Source organism: Aotus nancymaae, unplaced genomic scaffold (assembly GCF_030222135.1).
Source record: "Aotus nancymaae isolate 86718 unplaced genomic scaffold, 86718_ANA_hifiasm-v0.15.2.pri h1tg000040l, whole genome shotgun sequence".
Lineage (NCBI taxonomy): Eukaryota > Metazoa > Chordata > Mammalia > Primates > Aotidae > Aotus > Aotus nancymaae.
In genome coordinates, this window is record NW_026988454.1 from 102,418,227 (window position 1) to 102,443,750 (window position 25,524).

General features: G+C 39.4%; 2 long non-coding RNA genes across 5 annotated transcripts in view; one reads left to right on the forward strand and one right to left on the reverse strand.

The window, feature by feature from the left end:
- Positions 1-25,524, forward strand: part of LOC135268358 (uncharacterized) — a 172,931-nt gene that overhangs the window by 128,527 nt on the left and 18,880 nt on the right. For 2 of the 3 annotated variants that reach the window (XR_010336708.1, XR_010336710.1), the window contains exon 3: positions 10,210-10,331. This is a non-coding gene — a long non-coding RNA (uncharacterized LOC135268358). Of the gene's footprint in view, positions 1-10,209; positions 10,332-23,235; positions 24,115-25,524 lie in introns of those variants that run through there. The other variant, XR_010336709.1, reaches the window with a different exon arrangement.
- Positions 1-25,524, reverse strand: part of LOC135268359 (uncharacterized) — a 37,873-nt gene that overhangs the window by 11,944 nt on the left and 405 nt on the right. For both annotated transcript variants that reach the window (XR_010336712.1, XR_010336711.1), the window contains exon 2: positions 10,429-10,503. This is a non-coding gene — a long non-coding RNA (uncharacterized LOC135268359). The remainder of the gene's footprint in view (positions 1-10,428; positions 10,504-25,524) is intronic.

Below are 25,524 nucleotides of genomic sequence, written 5' to 3' on the forward strand. Positions count from 1 at the left end.
TTTTTTCCCCCCAGGCTAGAGTGCAGTGGCACAATCGCAGCTCACTGCAACCTCTACCTCTTGGGTCAAGGAATTCTCCTGCCTCAGCCTCCTGAGTAGCTGGGATTACAGGTGCCCATGACCACACCTGGCTAATTTTTGTGTTTTTAGTAGAGAAGGGGTTTCACCATGTTGGCCAGGCTGGTCTTGAACTCCTGAACTCAAGGAATCCTCTTGCCTCAGCCTCCCAAAATGCTGGGATTATAGGCATGAGCGATTGTGTCTGGCCCAGATTTCTTGATTTTTAAGAAAGCTTTGAGTCTACATACTTTCGGCTGGTCCAATTCCTATATAATATGGCATAGTTCTTTCATAGATATTGTTTATATTTGGTCTGAGGAGATACAATAAAATCTCTTAACAAATCATAGCCCAAATAGTGAGAGTAAAGGATTCTTTCAATGAAGGAAGTAAAAATATGGCATCTGGGTTCATAAAGTCCCAACATTTAAAAAAGTGAGACTTACATCCAAATACCATATTATTATTAATTTTGCCACACTTTTCCCACTTGTAATACCTGCTTGTTAACTGTTTTCAGTTAGACTGCAGACTTTGTGCTCATGGGACCATGCTTTTCTCTGACTGCTTAACTGCTGGAGCCTCATATAATGCCTACCAATGAGTTGGTTTTGAGGTCATGAATTTGCTACAATTTTTTCTTTTTAAGAGATGGGGGTCTCGCTATGCTGCCCAGGCTGGCCTCAAACTCCTGGGTAGCTCAGGAATACCTCAGCCTCCTGAGTAGCTGGGACTATAGGTATGTACCACCATGCCCAGCTGCTATATATAATTTTCTTAACGAACAATTTTCTCAGTCATAGTTTCTTAGAGAAAATTTCATCTCATGAAAGCTGAAACATCAGGGACCCTGATTTCTCTACAAGCCAGGAATGTTTAGGACATTTTTTTGGATATGAATGAAGGAACGGGAGCAGCTAGTTTGCAAGCTAGTTCTGGATCATAAGATTGTCTATCAGGACGTTGTTGTGTAGGCTGTGCTGGAATGTCCTGCTCATTTAAAAGAATTATGCTTGGTCGGGTGCTGTGGCTCATGCATGTAATCCCAACACGTTGGGAGGCCAAGGTAGGTGGATCACTTAAGGTCAGGAGTTCGAGACCAGCCTGGCCAACATGGTGAAACCCTGTCTCTACTAAAAATACAAAATTGGCTGACGGTGGTAGCACATGCCTGTAGTCCCAGCTACTCAGGAGGCTGAGGCAGGAGAACTGCTTGAACCTAGGAGGCAGAGGTTGCAGTGAGCTGAGATCACATGATTGTACTCCAGCCTGGGCAACAGAGCAAGACCCCATCTCAAAAATAAATAAAAAATAAATAAGTAAAAGAATTATGCTTGTATTCATTCATTTGTCCAGTCCTGAAGACAAATACCTTACATTCCAGGCACAAAACTAAAAGTAGCTTTACTTAAATAAGGAGAAGGATGCAAACTGGAACAGAAGTAGCATTTTATTAGGGAAGAAGGTAGGTGGGGGAACCTGCTTTATTGTGCAAATGTTTTATTTTTATGAGGTGTTATTAATAGTAGTGTTTGGTTAAAAGAAAATAAACACCTACAGCAACTGGAATGTTGCTCTCAGCATGAGGAAAATCACAAAATAGCCATTTTATTTTTTAATGACAATTTACTTTTGTAACAAAAACAGCACAATTTAAATGCTGTAACTTAAGTTTTGTCAGGTGACTTCCTTCAATTATATATTGAATTAAAATGATTATGTTAGTACTGTGTTACTGTTTTGAATTCTGGGATATATAGATAATTAGGTACCTGTTAATAGATTTTTTAAAATCAGTAACTTGAAAAAAATGGGTCTCTAGTGTTGGCTATAATTTTATTTGAACTGATTGGCTGAAATTTCATCTACCCATTATCTTAGATTGATTCTTAGATGTGAGCAGAGTTTTGAGGGAGCTAGAGTATATTTAACATTTTGGTAATTTGATTATGATAATAGTTCTCTGTAATCTGGTCACAAGAAGACAGTGTCCCTTTTCATAATCTTATTTTAACTAAGCTACCCACATGGAGAAAACAGATTTATAATAATTTAGTCACTAAAAAACCTCTGAATTGCTGGGAAAAGGCTCAGAGAGTATAAACTGAAGAGAAATAATTTGACTGGGAAAGTACTGTGAACTATTTTCATGCTCTGTATTTGTTTTCCAAACATTTCAAATTGGCACATTAAAAAATTGAGAATCTGTGCTGAGACACTTTAAATTGTGAGGGCAGATCAGGAATAGCCTATTTCTTTCCACCCCCTATAATCTGCCTCTGCTTATATTTTTAGTTTTCCATCACCTGAATAAGGAAAGATACAAGTTTGCAGTAGAACTTTGACTATGATATTTATTATCTTGGGGGGGAAAACTAACTATGAAAAAAGGGAGGCTGGGCATGGTGGCATGCTTGTAGTCCCAGCACTTTGGGAGGCTGAGGTGGATGGATCACCTGAGGTCCAGAGTTCAAGACCAGCCTGGCCAACATGGTGAAACACCATCTCTACTAAAAATACAAAATTAGCTGGGTGTGGTGGCACATGCCTGTGATCCCAGCTACTTGGAAGGCTGAAGCAGGAGAATCGCTGAACCTGGGAGGTGGAGATTGCAGTGAGCTAAGATCGTGCCATTGCACACTCCAGCCTGGGCAATAAGAGTGGAAATTCCATCTCAAAAAAAAAAAAAGAAAGAAAGAAAGAAATGGAAAAAAGGAGGGAAACTCCTGTAAATTTCCAGGTGTCAGTCATATTAATTATTTCTTTGATTGTCTGGAATATGAATATAAAAAGACATTAATTGTGTCCAAGCTATCAAGGATGAAGACAGGACACATTGATTTTATGAGCTGTTTTATGCCATAGTCATTCAGAATGTCAAGATAATAGTTTGTTGTTGACATATACTTAATAAAGAAAAATTTAAAATCAGTACCTTGGCCGAGCATAGTGGCTCATACCTGTAATCCCAGCACTTTGGGAGGCCAAGGCAGGTGGATCATTTGGGGCTAAGAGTTCAAGACCAGCCTGGCCAACATGGGGAAATCCTGTTTCTACTGAAATACAAAAATTAGCCAGGCGTGTTGGCACACACCTGTAGTCCCAGTTACTTAGGAGGCTGAGACATGAAATTCACTTGAACCTGGGAGGTGGAGGTTGCAGTAAGCTGGGATTGTGTCACTGCACTCCAGCCTGAACAACAGAGCAAGACTCTGTCTCAAAAAAAATAAAATAAAATAAATACGTTTATGCAGCCTACTGTTACCTGGGTTACACTCAGGCATATGGAAAAAAGGCAAATACTTTGTCTGTGTCTGTGTATGAAGTAGGTAGAGGGTGGGAAGCAGTTGAGGGCTGAATAGTTCTAATGTCAATTTTGTAGCATCTCCTCAGACTATAATTGCTTTTATGGAGTTTAGCAACTACCAGTTGGATCAGCTTAAATTTAATTTATATTAGAATTACAGAATTCCAAAGGGAGAAGCAAATCTCTATGGATCTCAAAACTTGTATGCTAGGAAGTTAGTATGTTTTATGAAATACAGTGTAAAACAACCACTCTTCATAATTTGGGAAAACGTGTGCTATCACAGTCAATGACCTGAAGGCACTGCCACCTTTTCAAGTATTTCCTTATCACATCAAGTTGCTGAGAATTGTGGTTCCTTCCCTTGCATTAAAAAAAAAAAAGTTTTTAAATTCCATTTATAATTTTGAGTAATTTTAGATCCACATGAAGTTTCAGTTGGCTTTTGCTTACAACACTGCAGCAAAGGAAGGGAATACCACCTTGTTACTGCCAGGTAGTCTGAATTCTGCCTCCTAACTAGGTCTCTAATGATACCTCCCACATTGAAAGGAGTATTAGTACCTATCAGAGGTGTTAGAGTAGCCAATCAAAGCAATAAGCCAGAATGAAAGTAACAGTCAAGACTTTAATCACTTCCTGTGTTAGTATATGCAAGAGGTTAAGGAGAAAGTGCTGCCTCCTCTGTTTTGCTCCATAGAATGGCACATCAGTTGACGGTCAGGTGGATCAGCATAGACGTGATATCGCCTCACCACCAAATGAAAGGCTACTGTAGTTTTATGGGCCCAGTGGGGCCGGGGGATGCCGAAGGGAAAGGACTAGGAGTGAAAATGTACCAAGTATTTTTTTCTTTTTTTGAGAGGGAGTTTTGCTCTTTTATCCAGGCTGGAGTAAAGTGGCACAATCTTGGCTCACTGCAACCTCTGCCCCGAAGGTTCAAGCAATTCCTCTGCCTCAGCCTCCCCAGTAGGTGGGATTATAGGCACCCACCACCACACCTGGCTAATTTTTGTATTTTTTGTAGAGACGGGTTTCACCATGTTGACCAGGCTGGTCTCGAACTCCCGAGCTCAGGCAATCTGCTTGCCTCTGCCTCCCAAAGTGCTAGGATTATAGGTGTGAGCCACCACACCTGACTGAAAAAGTACCAAGTACTTAAAGCAGAGTGAAGGAAAGTGTCTTCAAGCTTCCCCAGTAAGGAGACCTCAAAATGGAAGAGCCTGGGTTAGGAATGTGGATACACATAAGAGCATGGCTGGCCAGGGAGGACTGAATACTTGACTAATTCCCTTCAGAGTTTGCAGTGTATTGGCTGTGCAACAAATCTGGTGTGGGGAGGGCATGTTTCCTCCTTGAGGCCTGCTAGGTGAAGGCTTCTTAATTGTCTATGGTTGTGCCTAAAAAAAATCAAACATAAGATTTGGGCTGCAACCAGATGCCTTAGTGCTTTATTAAAGTAGACACTTTTTTATATTCCTCACACTAATGATAACTAAAATCCGTGAGCATTATATATAAAACAAACATACAACTCTGGAAGGTAGAAATAAGAAGGCAGAATGAGTAGGAACCTCAGGACTCAGGGAAGCTATGGTGATAAGATCCGTGGGTTTTCTCTTTGTCTCATGTATTCCAGATTTAGAGCTGAAGAAATCAGTGCTCCTCATTTGGCTTCTACTGATACCATGGTAGGGGTGGCCTCGATACCTATGGGTGAAAGTCATGACACTCCTGGGCCTCCTCTCACACCATCCCAGTGGGGAATGGGAAGGTTGCTTCAGTAGTGCTAGGCTGGGAGTCAAAGTTCCCCTCAGGCTGTGAAGAGGGAAGTCTAGCTTTCTTTGCTGCCACAGGTCGGGGTGGGGCACGGTTTTTTCTGTGGGTTTGTTTAGAGTAGCATTGTCTATAAGGTTTCTGCCCTGCTAGGCTGCCCCTTTCCTGTTTTTTTGGCTAGAAGTAGCTGGCTTTTGTGTGGGCCTTTTAGTCTATGTGCATTGATATTTCCCAGGTACTAAGTTCTTCAGCTCTAAATCTGGAATACATGAGACAAAAAGAAAATCCAGGGATCTTATCACTCTGTTTTCCCTTGAGTCCTGAGGTTCCTAGCCAGTCCACCTTTTTCTTTCTACCTTCCAGAGTTTTATGTTTATTTTTAATTTTTATTATTATAATTTCTTGAGATAGAGTCTCGCTCTGTCACCAGGCTGGAGTGCAGTGGTGCAATCTTGGCTCACTGCAACCTCTGCCTCCTGGGTTCAAGTGATTTTCCTGCCTCTGACTCCCAAGTAGCAGGGACTACAGGCACACACCACCATGCCCACCTAATTTTTGCATTTTTAGTAGAGACGGGGTTTCATCATGTTGGCCAAGATGGTCTCAATCTCTTGTCGTCATGATCCTCCCATCTTGGCCTCCCAAAGTACTGGGATTACTGGTATGAGCCACTGTGCCCATTCTGTTTGTTTTATATATAATGTTCAGGGTTTTTAGTTGTCATTAGTATGAGGAATACAAAAAAGTGTCTACTACCTCATTCCAGAAATCAATGTCTTTTACTTTGCATTTTTGAATTTAAACAATCAAATTAATATTAAAAATTAAAGGGAAACATTTATGGGAAAGGCAATTAATTACCCTTGTCTCACTTCTGCATATCTCCAGTATTGTTTCTTAGAGAAGAACACTGTAATCATGTGTTTCCAATTATTTGGGGGTTTATCTCCTTATAAACACAGTAATGTACTTATTCATTATTTTAAAATTTATAACCTGTAAACGTTATTCTGCTGTGTTACAAAATAATTTAATTTGATTGCATTGTCCTCTTCTTTATTCTTCTCTCAATCTTATTGGCATATATCATTAGTCCCCAGTTGCGTATATCATTAATCCCCAGTTCTATGGTTTACCTGTGTAACATAAAGTTACAGTCACACTGTCACTGTATCTATAAATGGACAGGTCTTCACATTCAGTACTATGAGTCCTCCTTTCCTTTCTTCCATCTGACAACCTCTAACAGCTGCATGTTTACTTTACTCTTTTCCCTACCACACTTTTACATAGTTTTATTTTAAAGCAGTGTTGGTGTACTCAGTTTATTTGATGCCAGTTTACATGTGTTAAGCCATATACTAGCGTCCAGATAAAAGACAGAAATCACACCTGCTACTTAAACAGAATCAGAAGAATTCGTAACAAAATATAAAGTTGTTAAACAGGTAACTGAAAGGGTAAAAAGTAAATTATAGTCATCAAGGAGGTAGCAACTATAGGAAGCAGCTGTCACTCTTAGGACTGAGAGAATAAAGAGAATATATGAGAATTAGTAAAACTTAGAAACTTCGGGGAAGGGCTCTGAAAAGCTGAAACTCAGACTTCAGAGTTGAGGACACTGCTTGACTGGTGCTGGTGCTGGTGTTTTGTGGGGCAGGGGTGTGGGTGTGATGAGCCTGGTTTTGCGAATGTTAGAAAAACTGCACATAAGATTCAGCTGCAGCCATGAAAAGGAACTGCTGCAGCTGTGGGGAAGAAGCATTAGTGGGATGATGCTCATAGGAATGGGAAGCAGAGGAGAAGAAGTACGTCTCTTCTTCCTCCAGCCTGTAGTCTCCCCCTCCTTCAAGGGTCAGCTGGCAAAGCAGAACTGTGGTTTGCAGAGTGCCAGGTGCAGCATCACAAAACAGGTTATAGCAGGGGGTATTTTCATGTTGTTTCACATATGTTTTTGATGACTGTGTGTTTTATTTCTTAAGTTCAACTTTCTTTAAAGAGTATGTACCTGTGTATATATATGTACACACAGTTTTTGTTTTTTTTTTTGAGATGGAGTTTCGCTCTTGTTACCCAGGCTGGAGTGCAATGGCGCGATCTCAGCTCACTGCAACCTCTGCCTCCTGGGTTCAGGCAATTCTCCTTCCTCAGCCTCCTGAGTAACTGGGATTACAGGCACGCACCACCATGCCCAGCTAATTTTTTGTATTAGTAGAGACGGGTTTCACCATGTTGACCAGGATGGTCTCGATCTCTTGACCTTGTGATCCACCCACCTCGGCCTCCCAAAGTGCTGGGATTATAGGCTTAAGCCACCGCGCCCGGCTGTACACACACTTTTAAAGTACACACACACACATACATACATTTCATCTGCTTAGGCCAGGTGTGGTGGTTCATGCCTGTAATGCCAGCACTTTGGGAGGCCAAAGTGGGTGGATTACTTGAGGTCAGGAGTTCAAGACCAGCTTGGCCAACATAGTGAAACCCTGCCTCTACTAAAAACACAAAAATGAGCCAGGCATGGTGGCGGATGCCTGTAATTCCAGCTACTTGGGAGGCTAAGGCAGGAGAACTTCTTGACCCCAGGAGGCGGAGGTTGCAGCAAACCAGGGCTGTGTCGTTGCACTCCAGCTTGGGCAACAAGAACAAAACTCTGTTTCAAAAAAAATTTTACTTATTTTATAAATTGTGGGTACAAAATACATAAACCACTCTATTTATGAACAGATTCAGTTTATTTTAACCCATATTTAGCTACTACAAGAATTTTAAATTTTGGGCCAGGCACAGTAGCTCACACCTGTAATCTCAGCATTTTGGGAGGCTGAGGTGGGTGGATCACCTGAGGTCAGGAGTTCAAGATCAGCCTGGCTAACATGGTGAAATCCCGTCTCTTCTAAAAATAAAAATAAAAAGTTTAAATTTCATTTATTAGTGGCAGTCTGAAGGGAGTAAGGAGTGCAGAGAAAGACTGAGTTACTTGAGGAAGGATGGGATACAGGATATCAAAGATATATCTCTATATTCATTATTTCTCAATTTGGCCTTCAATGTCATCTCATGTTTCCTTGGACTATTAACTGCTCACTCCTATAGGGAATGCTAAATTCAAACTTGTATGCCAGTGTTGGCAGAAGATTTTTTGTCTTAGGAGCATTTGAGACAGTAGCAATGAATCATGCTGCCACTAAGTAATTTTTTTTTTTTTCAGAGATGAGGCACGGAGCCAACCCTTAGCTAAATATTCTAAAAAAAAAAAAAAAAAAAAAAAAAAAGCATCTCCCTTGGAAATGGAAGGGAAAGATGAAATCTGAGATAAAGATAAAATAATTTAGGTTTATGAGCTTTCTTCTCTTCTCAATGGTCAGGTAAATAAGGAATGAGGACATTTTGCTTCATTTTGGATGTTTTGTTTTATTTACTCTGTTAGATCAAACAAATGACCTCCTCCCAATGCATGCATTTTCCATGTATTTGATGATATTAGATAAAAGAATAATAAATACCCAGGTGAATCTAAACAGAGAGTTTACATAACACTACTCACTCGACATCTATGGTAGTATGGAATGTAAATGTGCAAAGTAAAATGCATCAAGAATTTAGAACCTCATGAAGTAGCAAAGCATAATGGGTTGGAAAAGCTTTTTTGACTTTTAGGCAGTGGAAGTCACTCTAGCTATGTCAAGAAATGGGGGTTGATATGGTTAGGCTTCCTGTCCCCTACCCAAACCTCACCTTGAATTATATTCCTTATAATCCCCATAATTCCCACTAGTCAAGGGAGAGACCAAGTAGAAGTAATTGGATCATGAGGGAGGATTCCCCTGTGCCATTCTCATGATAGTGAGTGAGTTCTCATGACACTTGATGGTTTTATAAGGGGCTCTTTCCCCTTCCCTTGATACTTCTCCTTCCTGCTGCCTGGTGAAGAAGGTGCCTTGCTTTCACTTTGCCTTCCACTATAATCATAAGTTTCCTGAGGCCTCCTCAGCCATGCTGAACTATGAGTCAATTAAACTTTTTTCCTTTATAAATTACCCAGTCTTGGGCAGTTATTTTTATTTTTTGGAAATGAAATCTCCCTCTCTTGCCCAGGGTGGAGTGCAGTGGCACAATCTCAGCTCACTGCAACCTCTGCCTCCTAGGTTCAAGAGATTCTCCTATCTCAGACTCCTGAGTAGCTGGGATTACAGGCACACACCAGCGTGCCTGGCTAATTTTTGTATTTTTAGTAGAGATGGGGTTTCACCATGTTGCTCAGGCCGGTCTCAAAAGTCCTGACCTCAGGTGATCCACCCCCCCCAACCCCCACCCTTAGCCTCCCAAAGTGCTGGGATTACAGGCGTGAGCCATCGTGCCTGGTGGCCAGTTCTTTTAGCAGTATGAAAACAGACTAATCCAGGAGGATATTTTATTTTATTCTTTATTTTTAAAAAGTCTACATTAAAAACATTTTTTAATAGTAAAACATCTTGTTTTAATTCAAGCAAAACTTTGTCTTTAGAAATCTGTGGAGGGTTGGGATACATGAGTAACTTTATAGTTTCCCAAGCATTAAAAATTTTTTAAAATTTTATTTATTTATTTATTTAGAGGGTCTGCCTCTGTCACCCAGGCTGGAGTGCAGTGGCATGATCTTGGCTCACTGCAACCTCTGCCTCCTGGACTCAAGTAATCCTTACACCTCAGCCTCCTGAGTAGCTGGGACTACAGACCCACATCACCACACTGGGCTAATTTTTGTATATTTTGTAGAAATGGGATTTGGTCATGTTCCCTAGGCTGGTCTTGAGCTCCTGAGCTCAAACAAACTGCCTCTGAAAGTGTTGGGATTACAGGCGTGTGCCATTGCACCTAGCACATTTTGTATTTTTTTTAAAAAAAGCTTTATTAAGGTATAATTGATATACAAAAAGCTGCACATATTTAATGTGTGCAGTTTTATTAGTTTGGACATATGCAAACACTGGTAATACCATTACCACAATCAAGGTAATAGACATATTCAACACCTCTCAAAGTTTCACTGTGTCCCTTTGGTTTTTTTTTTTCTTCCACAGAATACATATCTACTCTCTTAAGAATTTTGAAGACTACAATATGATATACATTATGATGTACAGCAGGCTCCTAGAACTTTTTCATCTAACATAACTGAAACTTTATACTGACTGAATGACAGGTAGGTTCTCAATGAAATGGGGGCATATTTTACAGATATATGTGACAACAAAAAGATCAAGGATCTCATAGGATTTCTTGAAAGAATAAACACTAACCTTTTTTTTTTCAGTATCTCAGGTGGATCAGGCTCTGTGCCAGATAATTTATACCCAGCAGCTCATTTAACTCTCCTGAAACAAAACAAAACAAAATTAAGATAGTATTATTATGCTCATGTCTTAAGGCTGAGATGTTGTGACTTGATCATAGTTATGAAGCTGAACATGGGAGAGGCAGTGCAGCGTTTGTGATTCCAAAGGCCACTCTTCTTGACTGGCTCTCTTATATTAATTACAAGCCTTTAATAACAGCCACCAATAGTGAATATATTGGTGAATATAATAGTGAATCCACTTGCCTCTAATATTCAAGGTAGCCATGGTAATTTAGTTGAATATAAATGAACCATATATATATATATATACACATGAAAGCTAGTATATATTCTAACAATAATTACTGACTTTAAAGGGTAATCAGAACTGTATTGTTTTCACTTACTATCTTATCCTATTGAAGATAAATCATTTCAGATTATTAAATATGACATTAATGTAGAAATACTTTTATGGCATTTTACCTTTATATGAAGTAACTCAATTATTTGTATAAAGAGGGATAATCATATCACAACCTTTATGCAATACATCTGGTGGGTGGAAAATGACATTTTAGTTTTAATTAGGATAATTTGAAATTCCTGCTGAGAAGTTTGCCTAAGGTCACAGAACTACTCAGAGCTAGAAATACAGCACAGGAATCTCTATTTCTAGCCCAATGATCCACTTAGTTAAAACGGGGCTTATGCTATTCATAAAGCAATGTCATCAGTCACAAATCTCATTAAGATAGGAGTAAAAATTAGATATTAGGAGAGACAACCATTTATGTAATAAATGTCAACCAATCTTTCTTTTTAAACTAATTTTATAATATTATTTAGCCATTTCTTAGAAGAAAAGTTTTATAAATGTAGTAAAAGAATATAGCTATTCTTGAATATTAGTTTCCGTGGTTGAAATTAACTTGCATTTAGAGTTCATTTTGTAAAGCTTCAATGATGTCTCTAAAATTACATGTCAAATAATAATAGATTATTATTAATTATATAGATCTCCATGATAATGCATAACCTCTGTAATGTATGGTGTTGCTCTATATTTTATTAATCTGAGTGTTCTGATTAATTCAGAAACTGTCTTTACTTTTTCAGGATTTTTATAATGGTTTATAGGGATTATGTTACCCCCTGTATTGTTTTCACTTTGTTGACTTATTTTAGCAAATGATTTTATGATCAATCTCTTCTTTCTAAGTTGCCCTCATTTCTTTTTTCTTTCTTTTTTGAGACTGAGTTTTGCTCTTGTTGCCTAGGCTGGAGTGCAATAGTGTGATCTCAACTCACCGCAACCTCTGCCTCCCAGGTTCAAGCAATTCTCCTGCCTCACCCTCCCGAGTAACTGGGATTATAGGCATGCACCATAATGCTTTATTTTGTATTTTTAGTAGAGATGGGATTTCTCCATGTTGGTCGGCCTGGTCTCGAACTCCCAACCTCAGGTGATCCACTGAGACTGGCCACCCTCATTTCTTTTCTTTTTTTGTGAGACAGAGTCTTGCTTTGTCACCCAGGTTGGAGTGCAGTGGTGTGATCTCCGCTCACTGCAACCTCTGCCTCCTGGGTTCAAGTGATTCTGCTGCCTCAGCCTCCCGAGTAGCTGGGATTACAGGCTTGGACCAACAAGCCCAGCTAATTTTTGTATTTTTAGTAGAGACAGGGTTTCGCCATGTTGGCTGGGCTGGTCTCAAACTCCTGACCTCAAGTAATCTGCCCACCTTGCTTCCCAAAGTGCTGGGATTACAGGTGTGAGCCACCTCGCCCAGCCTGCCCTTATTTCAAGTCTAAAAACAATCCTGAAAATTCACTACTTTAAGTTTTTCTCTTTACCTTTAATATAAGAAAAAATAAAAACTCATTTTATTTCTACTTGCTTGCTTACCCAGAAATATTTCTACATAAGATATTTTATTTTAGAGTTTTTAATTGCCAAATATTCATTGAATACTTGCACATTTGATAGTGCTTAAGTATTTTAGCATATTTTTTTTTTTTTTTGAGACAGGGTATTGCTCTGTCACCCAGGCTGGAGTGCAGGGGCACCATCATGACTCACTGTGCAGCCCCAACCAACCCCAACCTGGGCTCAAGAGATTCTTGCGCCTCAGCCTCCTGAGTAGGTGGGACTACCAGTGCACACCACCATACCCAGCTAATATTTTTTATTTTTTGTAGATAGAGAGTCTGGCCATATTGCCTAGGCTAGTCTCAAACTCCCGGATTCAAAGGATCCTCCCTTTTCAGCCTCCTAAAGTACTGGGAGTACAGGTATGACCCACTGTGCCTGTCTTTAGCACAATATTAAGCACTTCATAAAGCCTCACTAAAAATTTATTTTATTATTATAACTATTTAGTGTGAGCAGTGCAATAAAACTATAGATCAAAGTCTCTGTCTTCAAGGACAGATCTTAAAATTCAGTAATGGAGGAGATATGGCATTTAGGAAGAAGACGACACACAAGCCAAAGCTATGTCCTAGGGTAACTCATCTCTGATGCCTTTGTCTACTTTCTCCTTACCTGCTATGCCCTTTACTTGATAACCAACAAAACCGAAAACTGAAAGTAACTGGGAGAACGTCTGTGTAAATGTTAGCTCACATCGTAATTCTTGGTGCTTGGGAAAATTCCAAATCATGAATATAGAGTTTGACCAAGAGATCTTTGGGACAGTCAATATTATTCTTTAGAGAGCTGGCAAAATTTCTAGTTAATTTTAGGAAGAGGTCCCTGGAGTCATTCTGGAGTCCTGAGGGAACTTTGGAGATAAACTATAGTTGTGTGTCTGAGAAATAATCCAGATAACTTGAGGCACAATTTACATTTCCTATAGTTCAGTAGGTGTCTCTATATATCCCCAGGAACTAGGCTGGACTGACATTTCTGGCCTAGTTTTATGCCAAACCTCATTGCTTAGGAATTGGAAAAATACTGGTTTTGCCCTGAGGAAGTGGTATGTTTGGAGCATGAGGCAGCAACCATTTACTAGCATGTGGGGTCATTAAGATTTCATTAGCTTTTTCTGTGCTACCCAAGTCCACCAAAATTTTTTCAGTACCTATTAAGTGCCCAATACCATACTAAGTATTTGGTTAAAATGCATGTCATAGGTTTTTGTCCTTGAATAGCTTAACAATTTCAAAGAAGCAGGCTTTAAACTGTGTTCATTGCACTTAATAGTTCCAAGAAGAAGCCCCAGAGTCAATATTGGGGTTGGTACAATTTTAGAATTGCACCTAGCACATAATAAATGCCCAAACTGTGTTAGCCTTGTGGGTTTATAGTTTAACTGGAAAACTTTTATTGGCTTTATACAGTTGACATATATTTATATACTGATCTTCTGAATAAAATTTTCTTTGAAAAAAGATTCTGCTGCTAAATAAAATTTGAAAAACTAATGATCTCAGGTATCTCATTTCAGAGTCTTACTAAAAATTAATATAAAATTCCATAAAGACTACGCAATTTTATATTATAGAGTCCTACTTTTGATTAAATGAATGTCTACATTTTGACTAATATGTACACTTTACTGAGTTTACAATGGCCCAATTATAGATAATAGGAAAAAAGAGTTATAGCCATCAGCATTATGATACTTTCTCTGTATCAAACCTGTACCCATTTTTGTGAACATTATAAAGGTTAGCATGTATTGAGTGCCAGGTATTATTCAAAATCATTTTAAATATGTTAAGTCATTTTATCTTCATAGCTATATTATGAGGCAGGTACTATTTTATAGATGAAGTAATACCTTATTACTTTATTTATTTATTTTTGAGACAGAGTCTTGCTCTGTCACCCAGGCTGGAGTACAGTAGTGTCATCTCAGCTCACTGCAACCTCTGCCTCCCAGGTTCAAGCAATTCTCCCTACCTCAGTCTCCCAAGTAGCTGGGACTACAGGCTTATGCCACCATGCCCAGCTACTTTTATATTTTTAGTAGAGACAGGGTTTTGCCATGTTGGCCAGGCTGGTCTTGAACTCCTGACCTCAAGTGATCTGCCTGCCTCGGCCTCCCAAAGTGCTGGGATTACAGATGTGAGCCACTGTGCCTGGCTGAGGTAATACCTAAAGACCAGAAATACTATTTAACATGCCCCAAATCATGATGCAAGAAGTCTCAGAGTTTATATAAAAACACAAAGCCATCTGAGCTATTAAATATTATATCCCAATTTTATAAATGCAGAAACTGAGATCCAAAATATCAGAATTTTTGTCTTAAGATTATACAGCTATTAACTGTCAGAGCTGGAATTTAAAATAAGGCCATCTGACCCCGAATCTGGTATGTAAGAACATAATGGTTAGAAATAATCAAAACTTAACAAAATATAAATTGGTTGTTTCTGACAATTAAGTAAAGCGAATATTTGATCAGGAAGTTTAGATACATGTAAAACTATCTTCAAGAGGCTTAATAGACTGATTAGATTACATTTGGTGGTTATTAATGTATCTAAAGAAAGATTACATTAATCTAAAGAAACATTTAACATCTTTGGTGAGATATATCCCTAAGTGTTTCATATATTTATGATACTACAAAAATATTTTTGGCTGGGCACAGTGGCTCACACCTATAATCTCAGTGCTTTGGGAGACTAAGGTAGGAATATCACTTGAGGGCAGAAGTTTGAGATTAGCCTGGGTAACACAGCAAGATCCTGTCTCTATAAAATATTTTAAACATTAGCTGGGCATGGTGGAGTTCAAGGCTGGAATGAGCTATGATTGCAGTACTGCACTCTGGCCTGGGCAACAGAGTGAGACTCCATGTCAAAGAAAAACAAAGATATTTTTAAAAAATGTCATCCTGATTATTTACTGCTAGTCTATAGAAATATAATTTTTTGTATATTGATCATTGCAATGGACTGGATTTTTATGTCTCCCTCATAAACGTTAGTTGAAATTTTAACTCCTAAGGTGATGACATTAGAAGACGGGGCCTTTGGGAGGTGATCCCCTCATGAATGGTACTAGTGTACTTATAAAAGAGATACCAGAGAGCTTGTTTGCCCCTTTTGCTATAAATTCCGGGTAGATGATGTCCATCTACAAGGAAGTGGTCGCTCACCAGACACTGAATCTGCTGGTGTCCTGATCTTGAATTTACTAGCCTCCAAAACTGTGAGTAATAAACTTCTGTTGTGTACAACCACCTACTTGATAGTATTTTATTACAGAAACCTGAACAGACTAAGATTTCTATAATAAACAGAAATCTTGCTAAGCATACATATTAGTTTTAGATTTTTTTTTGTAGATTCCATCTATTATCTATTTCTTTTTGAGTGAACTCCTTAGTTTTTGAGGACATTTAACAACTTTAACAAAGTTGTCCGTAATTGTATTAGTTATCTATTGCTATGTAATAAATTCCCACAAACTTAGTGGCTTAAAACATACATTTATTATCTCACAGTTTCTGAGCATCTCCTAGGAGTTTGGGCATGGCTTAGCTAGGTCCTTCACTTAGGGTCTCACAGGCTGCAATTAAAGTGTCATCTAGGACTGGATTCTCATCAGGGAAAAATATTCCTCCAAGCTCTATTGGGTTGCTGGCAGAATTCATTTCCTTGTGGTTGTAGGACTCATGGCAGCTTGCTTCTTTACAGCCAGCAATGGAAAGACAGAGACAGAGAGAGACAGAGACTCTAGCAAGAACACTGTTATGCTCTCATGTAATATGATACATGTAAACATGTGCATTTCATTGCCTTCTCCATATTCCATTGTTTAGAAGGAAGTTACAGGTCATGCTCACACCTAAGGATGAAGAATTATACAAAGTCATGAACATCAGGATGTGGGAATCATGGGAACACCTTAATCCTGTGTACCTCAGTAATATTCCCCTATTAACCTTTTAGTATTTGTAGAATAGTAAAAGTTATTATAGAATCTATAGTGATGTCAACTCTGTCATTGTAGATATTGCTAATTTGTCTTCTCTTCTTTTTCTGATCTGGCTAGAGTTTTATCAATTGTATTGATCTTCCCCCAAAACTAGATTTTGGTGTCATTGATTTTCCCGCTCTTTTCTGCTTTCTACATAATCAATTTATGTTTTGATCTTTATTATTTTCTTTTTCTGCTTGCATTGGATTTCATTTGCTCTTTTATTTCTCAAGGTCCAAGCCGAAGTCAGTGTTTTGAGTCCTTTATTTTTTTCTAAATTTAGGCATTTATAAATTTCCCCCTAAATTCTGCTTTTATGTCATCCCACAGATTTTGATACATAGTGCATCTTGACCTTTCCTCCTCAAAAGTAGTCTTCAACACAAACCTTACTTAATATTACATCCTCCTAAGGAGGGGACCTTAGCCCACCCCTCCCAAGTACTTCATGGCTGCCAGCCTGTAAATGCAAACTTTTACTTAATAACCTAGGATCATTTTTCAAAAACTTCCTTGACTTTAAACATCCATATTTATCATCTATATTAGATTAGTTCCCCAGTATATTAGATTAGTTCTCCAGAGAGGCAGAACGAATGGAATGTCTGTCTGTCTGTCTGTCTGTCTATCTATCTATCCATCCATCCATCCATAGATATCCTATCTATTATCTATATCTATATAAATTTATTTTAAGGAATTGGCTCATGTGATTGTAGCACTTAGCAAGTATAAAATCTACAGGGTAGGCTGGCAGGCTGGGGATCCAGGCAGTTTGGAAATAAAATTTCTTATTTTGGGGGGGACCTCAGTTTTTTCTAAGACCTTCAATTGTTTGGATGAGCCCTACCCACATTATGAAGAGTAATCTGCTTTATTCAAAGTCTACTTATTTAAATGTTAATTTCATCTTAAAAAAAGAAAAAACCCTTCATAGCTACATTTAGATTGGTGTTTGCCAAATATCTGGGTACCATGGTCAAGCTGACACATAAGATTTATCATCACATTATCCATCTACTTTCCAGATTTCTCAATTATTAACTTCTCATTTCCAATGACCTACCCACTCCAATTATATAACTGTTCCATAATTACATTCTGAGCCTGAAAATCACTCCAAAGGCAGGATCTACTCCAAAGTCACTAATTCAAACAGACTTCTTCCTGACCAAAGTCCCTTATTATTTCAGTTTATGTGTTCAAGTACTTTTACAGTAAAAGTTTTTAGAAGAGATAAGAATCTTCAGGCCCTTGATTCTTAGTCTTTCCTCTATCAGTCAGTGCTCTTCCTTATCTATCTTGGATGCCATGGTCAAGTTTTTAAATTACTCTCTTATAAAAATATTAAACATTGTTTTTCTATCTTTCTATCATATCTTCTTGGTGAAAGCAACATGGGATGAACCCACATATTTTCTCCAAGCTTGCTTCTGGAAATCTGAACACCACTGGAGAAAAGATACAAGAGTGCAGAATTCACTGTGAATTTATGTTCAACAGGCTCAATGGTTTTCAGTTGCTTGACAACTATATATTTCTTTTGTGAGCAAATGTCTCACTTTAAATTGACTAAAAAAAAAAATCCACTCTCATCAAACTTCCACATCCACCTTCACCTTGTCACTCTCATAGTATCTTTTCACCTCCTACGTCTTTAAGAAAACAAGAGCTCCTCTACAGCTAGCAGCAAGAGTTCTAGTTGCTGCTCACACCTTCATGCTTAGCAGTAGTAATGGCTGCTTACAGTTGCTTGTCACTGGGAGCTTTACTCTTCCTTGTCAGTTGCCTTAATCCCTTCTCACATGTTGGTAAGTACTACCTTCATTAAACTCTATTTGATTAAACCTGTGAGTGTGCCATCTGTTTACTTATGTAACCCTGACCAATAGAAAATCTTAAATCTGCCTTTTGCTCTGTCATCACCACCGCATGCCCCAGTTGCATACATTGTAACACAGATTTCTCGAGAGCTAAACCAGATTTTAGGCCAAAGGTGAAAGACTTGGCACAATTTTCACCTAAATGTCCATGGCTGATATTACAGATCATGGTATGTATTCCCACTGATCCTTCCTACTTACAGGGAACTCATAGATAGATTGGTTTAAATTTTGCCTTTTGAAAGTTTCATTCTTCCAAAGTAGTTTGTTTTTACATGACCTCAAAATTTTCTGCCCTTGTCACTCTTAGTTTGATTAATGGACATCTTATGATGGTTATAATCTTGTTATCTTTGTATTTATTATCTACTTTTTGAATTAACATCTACCTTAGTTTTGTAACTAATTTTTTTTTAAGACAGTTTTGCTCTGTTGCTCAGGCTGGAGTGCAGTGGCATGATCATGGTTCACTGCAGCCTCAACTTCCTGGATTCAAGGAATCCTCCCACCTCAGCCTCCTAAGAAGCTGGGACCACAGGCGTGTGCCACCATGACCAGCTAATTTTTTTTTTTTTTTTAAACTTTTGGTAGAGTGAAGTCTATGTTGCTCAGGCTGGTTTGAAATCCTGTGCTAAAACTAGTTTTGTAACTAAGTCTTAATAGTTGGAGAGCTCTGAGTTTATCCCCGTGCATGAGAAGGATATTGGTATAGAAAAATTTATTGAATTTGCTTATGACAGGTTGATGTAAAAGTCCAATTATATTGTAATAACGAGCTTATCAAATATTTATTAATATTGAATTTATTTTTTAAAGACAGAATCCTGCTCTTGTCACCCAGGCTGAAGTGCAATGGTGCCATTTTGGCTCACTGCAACCTCTGCCTCCTGGGTTCAAGAGATTCTCCTGCCTCAGCCTCTCAAGTAGCTGGGATTACAGGCGCCTGCCACCACATCGGGCTAATTTTTTTATTTTTAGTAGAAACAGAATTTCACCATGTTGTCTAGGCTGGTCTCAAACTCCTAACCTCAGGTAATCATCCGACTCATCTCCCAAAGTGCTGGGATTACAGGCGTGAGCCACTGTGCCCGGCCATAATTTATGTTTTATTATACATAATCTTTATTTTTTGGATGATTGGATAACCAATGATTCCAGTTTGATAGAATGATGGAATCTCCATTTGAAATGCCCTAAAACACAGTATTGTTACCTTAAAGGTTAGTAGAGATATGCATGCATTTACATTACAACATATACGGAAACTACATTTAGAAGATACGGCATGAATATGTTCATGTGGAGCCCTTGACTGTATTTTATCTTACATTAAGCTAGGAGAATGTCTACTTTTATCTAGCCAGGTAGCCTGCTGTTAAATGTCCTGGAGGTACACTTTATCCATCTTTCAGTAGGACCTCTGCTATATTCCTACCTCTGTCCCTCCCAGTTTCCTAAAATGTTGAAGAAGTTTACAGCTTATAAGGAAATGTTCTTGCCCTTCTGTTAACAGTGCATCTGCCCAATAGACCGGTGCTCAGGACTCCTACTCCTGCCAAGCAGGTTTTCTCATTTGTCAGGCTTGAAGTTGAGGCTTTCTTTAGCGATATCAATGCAAATGTTTCTGTCATTATTTACTTGTTTCATGGACTTGATTCAACTAACACCTGTTTATTACTCTTTATATGCCAGGTCCTCTTCATGACACTGAATATTAAAAGATAAACAAAATGAGGGCTATTTTTACAATAAATTTATGTCTATATCAAAATTATGTGGAAATACATTAACAGAGAATTAAGTCTAGGTTGAGAACAAGAAAATCCTAAGAATAATTTAGTACATTGGGAGGCTGAAGTGGGAAGATCACTTGAGACCAGGAGCTCAAGAGCCAGCCTGGGCAACATAGCCAGACCATATCTCTACAACAAATAAAAAAAAAATAGTTGGGTGTGATGGCATACACCTGTAACAGTCCCAGCTATGCAGAAAGCTGAGGTGAGAGGATGCCTTGAGCTCAGGAGTTTAAAGGCTGCAGTGAGCTATGATTGTAACACTGTACTCCAGCCTGGCTGAAAGAGAGAGATTCCATCACTAAAAAATAAAAAATAGGCTGGGCGTAGTGGCTCATGCCTGTAATCCAAGCACTTTGAAGGCCAAGGCAGGCGGATCACCTGAGGTCAGGAGTTCAAGACCAGCCTGACCAACATGGTGAAACCCCGTCTATAAAAATAATATTAATAATAATAATAATAATTTAGTACTATCATGTGTTACTAAATGATTACAGATATATTCTGAGAAATGTGTCACTAGGTGATTTCACTGTTATATTAACATTTATAGATTGTACTTACACAAACCTAGATGCTAATAGCTTACTACACATCTAGGCTATAAGGTATTATGGCCTATTGCTCTGAGGCTACAAACTTGTATAGCACATTACTGTACTGAATACTGTAGGCAATGGTAACACAATGATAAGTATCTGTGTATCCAGACACAGAAGAGGTACAATAAAAACATGGTGTAAAAGATGTTTCAAAAATGAGGACAGGTGCAGTAACTCATGTTTGTAATCCCATCACTTTGGGAGGCTGAGGCAGAAGGACAGCTTGAGCCTAAGAGTTTGAGATCAGCCTAGGCAAAGTAGGAAGATCCCGTCTCTACAAAAAAAAAATTTGAAAATTAGCCATGCATCACGGCATGTAACTGTGATCTCATCTACTTGAAAGGCTGAAGTCTGAGGATTGCTTGAGGCCAGGAGAATCAGGCTGCAATGAGCAGTGATCATGCCACTGCACTTCAGCCTGGGTAATAGAGCAAGACCCCATCTCAAAAGAAAAAAATATATTAAAAAAAAAATGGTACCATGAATGGAGCTTGCAAAACCGCAAGTTTTTCTGGGTAAGTCAGTGAGTGAGTAGCGAGTGAATGTCAAAGTCAGTGAGTGAGTGGTGAGTGAATGTGAAAGTCTAAGATATTACTGTGTACTACTGTAGATTTTACACACAATGCACATTTAGACTATACTAAATTTATTTTAAAAATAGCATTCTTTCTTTAATAATAAATTAACCTTAGCTTACTATAACCTTTTTACATTATCAACTGTATAATTTTTTTCAATTTTTTTACTTTTGTAATAACACTTAGCTTAAAACACAAACATATTGCACAGCCAAAAAATATTTTCTTTTCTTATATCCTAATTCTAAAAGCTTTTTTTCTATTTTTATATTTTTTACTTTTAAAGCTTTTTTGTTAAAAACTAAGACATAAGTACACACATTACCCTAAGCCTACGCAAGGTCAGGATCATCAGTATCACTGACTTCCTCCTCCACTTTTCCCACTGGAAGGTTTTCAGGGGCAATAACACACATAGAGCTATCTGCCATCTCCCGTGATAACAATGCCTTCTTCTGGAATACCTCCTGAATGACCTGCCTGAATCTGTTTTACAGTTAACTTTATTAATAAATGGGAGTATGCCCTAAAATAACAATTAAAAGTATAGTAAACATATAAATCAGTAACATCATTATCAAGTAACATTAACAAGTATTACGTACTGTACATAATTGTACATACTATACCTTTTTTATATGACTGGCAGGTTAGTAGGTTTGTCATACCAGCATTACTACAAACATGCGAGTAATATGATGCCTTACAACATTATGACAGCTATGATATCACTAGGCAATAAAAATTTTTCAGCTTCATTATAATCTTTTCTTTTTTGCTTTTTGAGACAGTTTCACTCTGTTGCCCAGGCTGGAATACAGTGGCACGATGTTGGATCATTGCAACCTCTGCCTCCCAGGTTAAAGTGATTCTTGTGCCTCAGCCTCCCGACTAGCTGGGATTACAGGCACTAATTTGTGCCTTTAATCAGATTACAGGCACTAATTTGAACCACCACTTCCATCTGATTTTTGCATTTTTAGTAGAGATGGGGTTTCACCATGTTGGCCAGGTTGGTTAACTCCTGATCTCAAGTGATCTGCCCGCCTTGGCCTCCCAAAGTGCTGGGATTACAGATGTGATCCACTGACCTTGGCCCATAATTTTTTTTTTTTTTTTTTTTTTTTTTTTTTTTACCATTAACAAGTCTTCCCACTTTTATTTTCCATTTATCATGTTCATTTTTGTCAGAATCATAGCCCACTTCTTTAAAATTAACAATCAAGATTCACGGGCAAACATCCTTTGTCCCTGGACTGTATAATCCCAGCTTTTACCCTTATGTATGTGTGTGTTTTCTCCCCCAAGGCCACAGGTTTCCTGGAGTCAACTTTTGTAGCTCAGAATTATTCCTGTGATTTTATTCTTCATGGCTTTGAGCCATGAACACTTTTACAATGTTGCTTTGCCACTTTCCATTTTTTGGGGGATTATTTCCTCCTGGAATAATCCTTATGTATTAGTCAAAGCAGTGAAAGTTTGTATTGATTTCTTTTTTTTTTTTTTTTTTTTTTCTGAGACAGGGTCTCACTTGTCACCAAGGCTGGAGTACTGTGGCACAATCATGGCTCACTGCAGCTTCCACCTCCTGGGCTCAAGTGATACTCTTGCCTCAGCTTCCTATGTAGCTGGGACCACAGGTGTGCATCACCATGACTGGCTAAGTTTCAAATTTTTTTTTTTTAAAGAAGAAAAAAAAAGGAAGAAAGAAAGAGAGAAAGAAAAAAGAATGAAGAAGAGGAAGAAAAAGGAAGAGAAAGAGGGAGAGAGAATGGGAGTGTTGGAGTCCAGAGTGCAGGCAGCCTGAGATCAGGCCAGAGTTTAAGCTGTTGTTATAGAGGGGACCTAGACAGTTGCTTCATCCTGGTGGAAGCCCTGCCTTTCCCCTCAAATTTTACCCTGATGTTCTATCCAACTTGTCAACCCCTCTGCCATCTAAAGGCCAGCAATTTGCCTATCTCTCCACCCTGCCCAGCCCAACATACCAGGAAGAGCAAGATAGCAACCAGACAATGAGAAACTGCCAGAGCTCCAGTCTCTGTCCCTGCCTGCAAACCTGCCATCTCTGCAAAATGCCTCATCTTTGGATGCTACAAGCTCCTCAAGGAATCTCAAGTCCTAGCTGTCCCAGAGGCTGACCAAGAAGTCATCTCTCCATCTTAGTCCTCAACAGTTTCTGCAGACCCAAGTAGGGGAGGGGACCCTGGGCACTCTCCTCTCACAGAGTCCCCAATCCTTGATCTCTCCCCTCCCTACAAGGCAGCCATAGATTCTAGAGTCCAGGAGAGCCCCAGTTCTAGGCTCTCCACAGCGCCCACCCAGCCCAGCCTTCCAGATAGCCCCCAAATTCCAGCTCCCACAAAGTCCAACTTTGATATTGCCCAGATAGTCCAGCCTCTTGATCCTTCCCCAGACCCTAGTTCTCCAGAGAACCCCAGAGTCCAGGCTCCCAAGGTGCCGCTAGCAGAGCACACTCATCTCCAGTCACTGGAAGAACTGGGAGGCCCTGATTACGTCATCCACCAGCAACCAGCAAGAGCCCCAGGCCAGGAGCCAGCCCGGAGTGGCTGATCTTAAGTGCTTTGAGGGTTAAGGATCAAGGGTCGGGAGGAGACTCCTGTCCTTCAAGAAAGCTACAAGAGCCAGAAGCTGGTTTTTCCTGGTGAATTTCTCTAAGGCCCTTGGAACACAACCTACCCTCCTCTCACCCTCCAAGGGCAGCCTCTTTAAATGGCTCCTAGAAGAGAGTTCCAGGAAGCCCCCCAATCCCCTAGAATCCTTATAACCTTACAATTCCTCTGCATTTGTGTCTTCCATCTTGGCTAATGCCTCCACCAGCTCAAAAACAAGCAAACAACCTTTTATTGTACTTATAGAATCCTTATAACCTTACAATTCCTCTGCATTTGTGTCTTCCATCTTGGCTAATGCCTCCACCAGCTCAAAAACAAGCAAACAACCTTTTATTGTACTTCACTATATTAATTTTATATAAATATATAAAAAGTTAGCTGCCCTGCCCTCCCTTGCCCTCAGGGGCAGTCTTTGAAACATTTTATTCTGCTACTCTTAAGAACCAGGTGGATCTAATTGCCCAGAGGGGGCTCTACCTTTTCCCAAGGTCACACTGTCATGAAGTGGGACAGATAGAGGAGAGGGGAACTAGATGGCGGGCAGACAGCCCCACACGTTCTTCTTGGAGTCCTGAGGGGCCCAGGCCTGGACTGCATGGGAGAACTGAAAGAAAGGAGAGGGAGTTGTCAGGCCTGCAGGGCACACAGAGGGAAGATGTTTCCACAAGTGAGGAGGTAGATCCCCAGCTCTGACACCCTCAGCTGGAGGAACAGCCAAGCCCCACAAGTCCTCCAGAGCCAGAGGCAGTGGCAGCTGCTGTATACAGCAATCGAGCACCCAGCAGTCCTGGGCAGTGGCGGTGGCTGCAGCAGGCCCCAGTGTTATGGAAAGGGGACCTAGTCAGACCCCAAGAGAGAGTTCTTGGATCTTGTGCAAAAAAAGAATTTGAGTGAATCCACTGAGTAAAGTGAAAGCAAGTTTATTAAGAAAGTAAAGGAATAAAGGTTGTTTTTAGGTTATTTCTTGATGATATGCTAAACAACGGGTAGATTATTCATGAGTTTTCCAGAAAAGGGGTGGGCAATTCTCTGGAACCAAGAGTTCCTTCTCCTTTTAAACCATATAGAGTAACTTCCTGTCATTACCATGGCATTTGTAAACGGTCATTACGCTAGTAAGAGTGTCTTTTAGCAAGCCAATGGATTTTAACTAGTACATAATGAGCAGTGAGGACCACCAGAGGTCACTTTCATCTCCACCTTTGTTTAGTGGGTTTTGGCCAGCTTCTTTACTGCATTTATTATTGTTATTATTATTATTTGTTTTTGATTTTGTTTTTTTTTTTTGAGACAGTCTCACTCTGTCGCCCAGGCTGGAGTACAGTGCATGATCTTGGCTCACTGCAACCTCTGCCTCCAGGTTTCAAGAGATTCTCCTGCCTCAGCCTCCCATGTAGCTGGGATTACAGGCGTGCACCACACTTGGCTAATTTTTGTATTTTTAGTAGAGACAGGTTTTGCCATGTTGGCCAGGCTGGTCTCAAACTCCTGACCTCAAGTGATCCACCCACCTCGGCCTCCCAAAGTGCTGGGATTACAGATGTGAACCACTGTGCCCAGCTGCAACCTGTTTTATTAGCAAGGTCTTTGTGACCTCTATCGTTCGGACCTCCTATCTCATCCTGTGACTT